This window comes from Triticum aestivum, chromosome 3D, assembly GCF_018294505.1.
Source record: "Triticum aestivum cultivar Chinese Spring chromosome 3D, IWGSC CS RefSeq v2.1, whole genome shotgun sequence".
Classification (NCBI taxonomy): Eukaryota; Viridiplantae; Streptophyta; class Magnoliopsida; order Poales; family Poaceae; genus Triticum; species Triticum aestivum.
The window spans coordinates 444,563,882-444,573,997 of record NC_057802.1 but is presented as its reverse complement, the minus strand read 5'-3'; the positions used below and the strand labels follow the sequence as shown (position 1 = coordinate 444,573,997).

Genomic DNA, 10,116 nt, shown 5'->3' with positions numbered 1-10,116 from the left:
TTCCTAACCGTTGGATCGTTTTGCTTGATGCAATCTGGGCCATCGGATCGAGCCCTGGGACGACCTCGGCCATCGGATCAAAGAGGTGACCCTGTAGCAATGAATAGTGTCGTCCCGTTCGTGCCACCGCGCGTAATTCTGAAGAACCGCCGAGGGCATTTTCATCATTTCGCATACGGGGCTATAAAATGCCGGCTCCCATGGAGATAACCCTAGCCGCCTCACTCCCGCATCTCGCGCGTCGCCGCCTAGCTGCTCCCCACGCCACCGCCTGCGCTCACCCTCGCGCCGTCGCCTCCGCTCGCCCTCGCGCCGTCGCGTCGTCTCTTGCTCCCCCGCCCTCTCGATGCTCCGCAGCGCAACACCAGGAGAGCGCGAGCGCGAGCAGCCACGACCCTCTCCTCCTCTCCCACGCTCGTTCCCATGTTGCCTCTCTCATGCCGCCGCCGCCCCATCTCCTCTCGCACTTCCTGTCCTGCTGAGCCCGCCCTCCCGTGCTTCACCACCTGGCCGCCTCTCGCTTCGAGGGGTGAAGGACGTCGAGCAGATGAGTCCCACTGTCAACGGTGGTGAGGGTGACACACAACTCCGACGAGCTCGGCAGTGGGGAGACCGACGGACAACCCACGGTCGTCGCTTGCACGAGAAGGCGAGGGAGGCGACCTGATGCGAAGCGCCCACTCAGTGCTTCCCCGCCAAATCCAGCCGCCACCAGCTCGCTTCGGCCTCCTCATCTTCGTGCATCTCTGGGAAGAAGACAACCCAAGCTGAGTTGCCTGCCGAGCCGCAGTGAGAAGACAACGGTGAACGCCCTTTCCACTTCCCCCGTTTCCACTGTCTCTCTCTCTCAGATTTACCTATTCATCCAGTCGAGATTCGATCAGATGTGTCTATCTATTCATTTGCAGGGGGGCAGAACCCCAAGGGCAGAGTTGCAGTCCTCTAGAGCTGCGGGGAGGAAGAAGAAGAAGGCTCATATATATGCCTCTCTCAGGTGTGAACACTCTTCCCTGGAATCGAAGATCTGCCTATCCCTGCATCATGTAAAGTGCGGCCTGCAGGTATCCCCTTACTTCTATGTTGCTATGTGCCTGTTTTGTTCAAGTGCATACTGTGTTAGTTGCTACCTGCTGCAAGTATCTCTTTTCTTCTTCTATTCTCAGTCCTCCAGGCCTCTGCTTGCTTGTGCTCTTATTAATGCCATTTGTTAGCCTCGTAGGATTTTTAGTTTCTTCTTGTGGACGATCCTCAGGTCTAGCTAGATCACACATGCAGAATTTTTTTTGTCTTTATTGTTTTTTGTTACCTTGTTGTCAAAGAGAGATGTTCAGGTCTGGCTAGGTTCCAAAGAAGATATTCTTCTTTGATTTGTTTCTTGTTGTGGAGGAGCCTCAGTTCTAGCTAAATTCCAAAGAAGAGATTTTTTGGTCTTTATTGTTTTGTTAGTACCTTGTTGTCAAATAAAGATCTTTAGGTCTGGCTAGGTTCCAAAGAAGAGATTCTTCTTTGTCTTTGTTGTTCTGTTAGCGCTTACTGTGAAACATGGCCTTGGCTTTGCCTGGCAAAATACAATACTCCAGAGGAAATGGTACAGCATGGACGGATCTACGCCGTGGCCAGACCAGAAAAAATGATGGAGATGTGCTTGCTGGAAGTAACCTGACCTTTCAAAATCACCAATTAACATGCTTACATTCATTATTTGAGGTGGTGGTAGACAACGGCTGCCTGGCAGATAGTTCAAGTTAGGCCAAGTTCTCTTTTTTTGGTTGGATCTTAAGCATCGTCGGCTCTAAATTTGAGTTAGCTAGCCCATGTCGAGGAGATCATTAGAGGTGTCAGATCATGTGGAAACTTTAAATCTTTTATCTATGCTGAAAATGAAAATAGGTCATGCATTGTTTCTGGAAAGGTTCTTGCCTGTCTAAATCCTGCTAGGTGTGGGGCTTTTTTCGCATGCACGGTTACTGCTCTTATTCTTTTCTCTGAACTGGCATAGCATTGATCTGCTGTCAGGAAAGTGTATGCAGTAAATTATGTGAGGTTTTGTTTGATCTGGTCCAGTTTCTTCCTTGGATCAGGGTTTGGGTGCAATAAACTATGTGGCCTTTGATTTAATTTGGTGCATTGCAGTTAGAACACTTAATTTGTGTTTGTTTGGTCTGCTTGTTTTTTATTGCCATCTTCAAGTTTGTTTCCTGTGTTAGGTCCATGGTTTGGTCATCATGGCTCCTTTGGTAGCAGTCTTAGAGAGACTGGGATCTACATGTGCCTATTAGTGGTTCTTGCTGGTTACTGTTGCAGCATCAGTTGGTTTTCTATGTTCCTTGTTTTGGTTCTTGTTTTTTTACTTTCTGCTTGGTTGTTTGTTTCAGTTTGGAGATGAGACGTTGAGGCCCTTTGTGCTGTTGGAGGCTGCTGGGTACTGTTGGAGCCGTTTGGTTCATTCATATGGTAAGCACGCCTTTTTGCTATACTTTCTGATAAACTATTCTGACTATTCATGAATGTTTGTTCCTTTATTTGTTCACTCTATTTGTGTGATGGAGTATCAGGTGGCCTGCTGTTTTCATGTATATGAGATGCATGTAAACTGGAGATTTTCTTTTTTACTTCGGAACCAAAGAGATTATTTACCTAGCCGAAAGAGAAATTTCTTTGTACATATTGTTTTGCTTACATGTATATGAGATACACGTATATGGCTAATACCTGAAACATATGAACTGAGAGTCGTTCTTTTCTTCTTGGACATGTTGATATCTATCTCCTTTGGTATGGCATATCATTCTATATTATTTAACAAAATTCTTTGCTACCGGTGAAATATCCTAAACAATCTGGAAAACATATAGCTTGAATGGATAATCGTGTTCTGCTTAATTAAATGGAATGTTAGCCTACATAGTTTTAAGCCTCATTCATGTTCTTGCGTTCTGCTTCTACCTTATTAATGTCAGATCCTGAATGCATTAAGTGAGCAGTAAATACTTGCAACACTCTTACTCTCAAGGTAAGCCACAAATCACTCATTTGTTTACTGATGTTTATAAACATGCTGCTTTGTGCAAGTTACTGGGACTCCCGAAGTCTTAACAATACCACAGACTCTGGAATTAGGCATTTTTTTTGGCTGGAACAAGCCACAATTCAGTTTTAGTAACCACACCAATCTTTGTGCCTGGATACTCAGTGTAGTTCTTTGTTTGATTGAATGCCGCTCCTTCCATTTTGTGCTTATTATTTTGCATGACATGATTTGAGTTTAAGGGCATTTACAGACAATGCGATGTTGTCCTTAAATTCACGAAGATGAGCAATTAATAGTTGAACTGATTGTAGGCACATAAGGTTGCAAGAGCCACATGGTTGCACATGTAGTACTTGCCTCCTTGATTCTTCCTTACTCTCTTGATTTCCTTACCTGTACAGTGATTCTCTATTTCATTTACCTTATTATGTGTTTCCTTTTCTTATCATGTGTATGTAGGCAAATCAAGTGGGCACTGTCACTGAGGCCATAGAGGCTGTGAAACAGGCAAAGGATGCTCATTGGGGTGTGATGGTGTCGTATAGGTATGGGGACACGGATGATTCTTTCATCGCCGACCTGATTGTCGGTGCAACAACTGGACAGATCAAAGCCGGTGCCCCCTGCTGTGGAGAGTGCCTCATGAAATACAATCAGGTCTCAGTTGAATGCTTGCTGCCTTTTATGTGGTTACATGCACGGAAGTATTGGTCTAAAGTTATAGTACCATATGGTCATTCTAAATAGCTTCTTAATTTGTCTTGAATGGTCTTTGATGACCGTGTGCATTGTGTTTGCAGCTTCTAAGAATAGAGGAAGAACTTGGAAGCGAAGGGGTTTACGCTGGTAAAAATTGGAGAACTACCCCGAGCTGACTCGTGGCTCACTGGATTCCGCTGATGCGGTCCGGGGGGTTTCTGTAAAGATGTGTTTTGTGCTGGCTCAGCAAAGATAAAATTGTAGCATTTGTTTGTTAACGAAGGATCCTTAAATTCTCCCTTGAACCTCATACCTTGCCCTATTTTGCAGCTCAGGGTTGTAATTTGTCTAGGAGCCCGCTACTGGGTCAGGCGTGGTTAATTTTAGTTGCTCTGTTTCAGAAATGTTGCTTGTTCCTCAGTGTCTAGGACGACCAGTAAAAAAATTGTTGTTGGTAGTTGTCACAGCTCACAAGTAGATTTGGTGTACTGCGCATCATATATAAATGCTGCCTGTAGCCAAAGATTGAGTACCTCTAGATGGATAGATTCATTTGATTGCATGACCTGAATTTATGATACCCATTTTATAGTACAGAAGATGCACGAGGCATCTGTTTTTTGTCATAAAAATGCATAGGACCATTCCCCTTTTCTTGTATTGTTACCCACTTTGGAAGAGTAACATGTTATTGTGACGAATCAGGTTGTTATCGTGCTGAGGATGCTATGGGAAAACAGGGACATGTTTGATCTTGTTATCAGTGATGTGCACATGCCAGACATGGATGGCTTTAAGCTTCTTGAGCTTGATATGGACCTCCCTGTCATCAGTAAGTTCAAAAAAAATATTCATCTCATAGCTGCCCAATTTTTTTATCGGTCTTGGTAGTATGAGCCCATGAGGTACTTCTGTAAAGTACATACAAAGATGTACTATATATGTGCAAAGTATAAATTCAGTACACCGAATCCTATGACTTGTGTACCTCTAATTGAGGAGGGGGAAATGTCAAAGCAGTTAAAATAATCCTAAACAATCTGGAAACATATAACTTTGAATAGACATATATTATTTTGCTGAAGAGTTCAGTCCATGCATGTTTTTGCCATCTAATTTTATGTTATGGGCTGTATGGAGGTGATACTTCTAAGTCCTATGATGATTATAAAAACACCTCGCGCCCCGCTATTTTGTTATATTAGATGTTCTGCTTTGGCTAAATCAGATAAAGGCTTTAAGCATATTCAGTATAAATAATGACAGTCTTAATTTGGATAAATGAAATAACAAGAGCTTTAGACTAATGTGGAACAATTGGTAAAAATATAAATTTTTGGTTCTTGCCAGTTTAGTTAGTGGCCTATATGAATTCGATTTGGCCCACAATATTTTTGTACGGTTATTGATTTGATAGCGTATATTCTAAACTTAATTTTGTTAGCTCCTATCTGGCGTCCTATCATACCTTTGTATATGTCGCAAGCTTACTTTGTTCACGAGAGTTTCTCGATGTTTATGAAGAAAATATTTGGGTTCAGAGCACCTTCGGTTATAAGAATTTGTTTTCTAATTTTTGCTGGTCAGTCACAAAGCGTTAATTTTTGTTTTCTTTACAATTTTTCAGGAGTAATGGAATGTTAATTGGCTGGTGGCGGCATGTTCAACTATGGGAAATGATGAGCTCCTACTTTTATGCCAGCTCTATGTCGTAGGTGAGCTGCGACTTTCTACCCCACGTGTTTGTGATAATCGGTTAATCTCCAGAGGGAATTGTGATTGTGATTACTGATTAGTATATTTAGACATTGGCCATATTCGTTCGTACTCACCGCCCCTTTCATTTCTCCTCATTTCTTACATGTATTGGCCTCTGTATATACAACTGAAATTGATGTGCCAAACAACAAGAAGAAATAGCTATATATTGCAAGGTTTTGAATGCCATTTTATTAGAGTAGTTCTGAAATGTTGCCTTATTTTTTTCCATTTGTGTTGTTTCTCATAGTTTTAAACTAAAAGGAGGAACTATAAAAATTGTCTTTTATCTTTCATATTTTTTTATGTTGAAGCGGCTACGTAATATCTGTCCAAAGCGATTCTCTTTTAGATGCGGTGTCCGATGTATTCCACTTCCAGCTCAGTAGATGATACAAAGGTGTTATCCCTGTCTTATTTGTTTCATGATAGTTCACAAGATTCTCTTAATTAACATTTTGAGTATAGTCTCTTAAACAATCTGGTTAGAAGAAAAACTGGGATGACTCTATGGGGTATCCATTAATGTCTGAGGTTTCACAAGGAAATGAGTTTCTTGCATTCTCATGTTGAAAAGAATTAAAGAAACCTAGCAGAATATGTTGTCAAAGTTTTTAGTTCTTATTGGGTCCGTCCACCTATCAAGGTTTTGCCGAAAGTTATCAACTTGCTTTGTAGGCTTTGTATCATGTATCTTTGTTTGTGCAAGAAATCCAATTGGAATTTGTCTGTTGTCCTGCACATGTACTCTCTTTTATAGCTTATATATTTCAACCACTTACTTATGTTGTCTCTAAACCATTTCTTCCGACTCAGGTTGACCATACTATTGTGAGAATCTCGGCCAGGATCATTCTTTATATCATGTTGGTTCATCTTGGAATTCGTACAGCCGTTTATCGTCGAAGGATTTACTCACAGAACACAATCAGTGTGATTATGCTTTTCTACACTTCTGTCCAGAGCAATGGATATGTATTTTGTATTGTACGACTACCCTCTAATGCACTACTCAGCCTTCAGTCTCTCTATGTACAAATGACTTGATCTAATTATTGTGAATGACCTGTGGAGTGCGATGCTTTCTATATAAATGACTTGTTCTAATTCTGATTTATCATATTGCATAGCTTTTGACCTATTCCTTTTTCCAAACTTGATGCATCAAACTTTGAGCTGCTATATTGACAGCAAAGGTAAGATTCCAATGTACTCTCCTTCAACATGTACATGTTCACCTGCAGCACGGTCTTATGAACATGTTGAACTTGATGTTGCCTTATAATCTTGTGCCGATATTGAACTCCATTATGTCTTCTATCACAAACAAATGTTTTTTCTTCACTTCATTTTGTTATCATGTTTGAATGCGTACGCTAAACGTAGATTCCTACTAACTTGGCACTACTTGCTTCACCAAAACGTTGGGACCGGCATCCTCGCGCCATGGCGCGACCCCGATCTAGTAGATATCAATGTGAGTGAGTAGGGATTGCCATGCAACGGATGCACTAGAGCTATAAGTGTATGAAAGCTCAACAAAAGAAGCTTGCTCACGAAGACCTAGGGCATTTTGAGGAAACCCATCATTGAAATATACAAGCAAACTTCTATAATGTAAAATTCCCACTAGTATATGAAAGTGACAACATAGGAGACTCTCTATCATGAAGATCATGGTGCTACTTTGAAGCACAAGTGTGGAAAAAGGATAGTAACATTGTCCTTTCTCTCTTTTTCTCTCATTTTTTTGGGCCTTTTATTTTTTTGGCCTCTTTTCTTTCTTTCTTTTTTTTCGTTCTAGAGTCTCATCCCGACTTATGGGGGAATCATAGTCTCCATCATCCTTTCCTCACATGGGACAATGCTCTAATAATGATCATCACACTTTTATTTACTTACAACTCAAAAATTACAATTAGATACTTAGAACAAAATATGACTCTATGTGAATGCCTCCGGCGGTGTACCGGGATATGCAATGAATCAAGAGGGACATGTATGAAATAATTATGAAGGTGGCTTTGCCACAAATACGATGTCAACTACATGATCATGCAAAGCAATATGACAATGATGAAGCGTGTCATAATAAATGGAACGGTGGTAAGTTGCATGGCAATATATCTCGGAATGGCTATGGAAATGGCATAATAGGTAGGTATGGTGGTTGTTTTGAGCAAGGTATATGGTGGGTATGTGATACCGGCGAAAGGTGCACGGTATTAGAGAGGCTAGCAATGGTGGAAGGATGAGAGTGCGTATAATCCATGGACTCAACATTAGTCATAAAGAACTCACATACTTATTACAAAAATCTATTAGTTATCGAAACGAAGTACTACGCGCATGCTTCTAGGGGGATAGATTGGTAGGAAAATACCATCGCTCGTCCCCGACCGCCACTCATAAGAAAGACAATCAAAGAAACACCTCATGCTTCAAATTTGTTACACAACGGTTACCATACGTGCATGCTACGGGACTTGCAAACCTCAACAAAAGTATTTCTTAAATTCAAAATTACTCAACTAGCATGACTCTAATATCACCATCTTCATATCTCAAAACAATCATCATGTGGTGAATAAAAATATCACCATCTAATATCATGTGGTGAATAAAAATATCACCATCTAATATCATGTGGTGAATAAAAATATAGCTCCAAGTAAAGTTACCGATGGACGAAGACAAAAGAGGGGATGCCTTCCGGGGCATCCCCAAGCTTAGGCTTTTGGTTTGTCCTTAGATTTTACCATGGGGTGCCTTGGGCATCCCCAAGCTTAGGCTGTTGCCACTCCTTGTTCCATAATCCATCAAATCTTACCCAAAACTTGAAAACTTCACAACACAAAACTTAACAGAAAATCTCGTGAGCTCCGTTAGCGAAAGAAAACAAAACACCACTTCAAGGTACTGTAATGAACTCATTCTTTATTTATATTGGTGTTAAACCTACTGTATTCCAACTTTTCTATGGTTCATAAGCTCCATTACTAGCCATAGATTCATCAAAATGAGCAAACAACACGCGAAAAACAGAATCTGTCAAAAACAGAATAGTCTGTAGTAATCTGTAACTAACGCATACTTCTGAAATTCTAAAAATTCTAAAATAAATTGCTGGACGTGAGGAATTTATTTATTGGTCATCTGAAAAAAGAATCAACTAAATATCACTCTCCAGTAAAAAGTTGTAGCTAATCTCGTGAGCGCTAAAGTTTCTGTTTTGTACAACAAGATCGCAAAGACTTTTCCCAAGTCTTCCCAAAGGTTCTACTTGGCACAAAGACTAACTAAAACACAAAACCACATCTAAACAGAAGCTAGATGGATTATTTATTCCTAAATAGAACCAAAAAGAAAAAACTAAAATAAAATTGGGTTGCCTCCCAACAAGCGCTATCGTTTAACGCCCCTAGCTAGGCATAAAGGCAAGGATATATCTAGGTGTTGCCATTATGATAGTAGGGTAAATCACGAAAACTCTTCTCATATTCCCTATGTTCAGCAGCAAGTTTTCTTGTGGCAAGCAAAAGTAATCAAAAGGGCTAAATTTAATAGGACAAAAGTCCCCAAGGTCAAGCTCGGGAGGTATGGGTTCCTCCTTTGGCCCCTTATATTGCACAACCAATTCATCATTATAAGCATTCTTTTGGCAATAAGTCATGAGCCTTTGTTCAAGAGAAAAACCTAACCCGTTGTTCTGAATAGCAAAGTCATCATTAAGTTCGGAAATTCTATCAACTAGAACATTGGTAGGAACCTTTTTTCTAAGGTTTTCATTGTAAGCAACATGATCTACGGATCGTAAGCGCATTAAATCTTCTTGATTAAAAAGGATAGCCTCTATGGGAGGACGACCAACGTCCACCCTATAATGCGCAAAAATTTCATTGGTCCCTTTCATTATAAATCTGAACTCATGTGCCAAAAAGATAGTAGCAGCTCGCTTAACAGAAGAATGCTCTATATTGGAGAACTATAGAAAGATCCTTTGTATGCAAGGATGCAAATGAATAAATTGTCTTTCAAGTTCAACTACGAGCAAGGATATAGCCTCCGTGAGACTACTAGTTCTATGAAGAATAGACCCACCCATAGAGGGTAAGGTACCGGCACAAGTAAAGAAATCTTGAAGAACTCCTTTCCCAATAATATTACCGCTACCAATCCGAAACTTTTTAGTGTGTAAAATAGTAGGATCTTCAAGAGGATCATCAAAAACATCAAAGTTTTCCATACTATTATCCTTATCAACGATAACCTCCCCCGTTTCAGACATGACGGCAGTACAGAGAACGAACACACAAGAAGCAAGCGAAAAAGAGGCGAACAGAAAGAGAGGGCGAATACAAACGGCAAGGGTGAAGTGGGGGAGAGGAAAACGAGAGGCAAATGGCAAATAATGTAATGCGAGGGATAAGAGTTTGTGATGGGTACTTGGTATGTCTTGACTTGTGCGTAGACTCCCCGGCAACGGCGCCAGAAATCCTTCTTGCTACCTCTTGAGCACTGCGTTGGTTTTACTTGAAGAGAAAAGGGTGATGCAGCAAAGTAGCGTAAGTATTTCCCTCGGTTTTTGAGAACCAAGGTATCAACCCAGTAGGAGGCCACACGCAAGT

At 40.9% G+C, this 10,116-nt stretch overlaps 1 long non-coding RNA gene across 1 annotated transcript; it reads left to right on the top strand.

Annotated features, from left to right (window-relative positions):
* The first annotated feature begins 217 nt into the window (after positions 1–217).
* Positions 218–6,605, top strand: LOC123079531 (uncharacterized). The gene is made up of 7 exons (XR_006438019.1): positions 218–803; positions 909–1,061; positions 2,376–2,454; positions 3,491–3,688; positions 3,832–4,562; positions 5,358–5,445; positions 6,305–6,605. It is a non-coding gene; the product is annotated as an uncharacterized lncRNA (long non-coding RNA).
* The last annotated feature ends 3,511 nt before the right edge of the window (positions 6,606–10,116 follow it).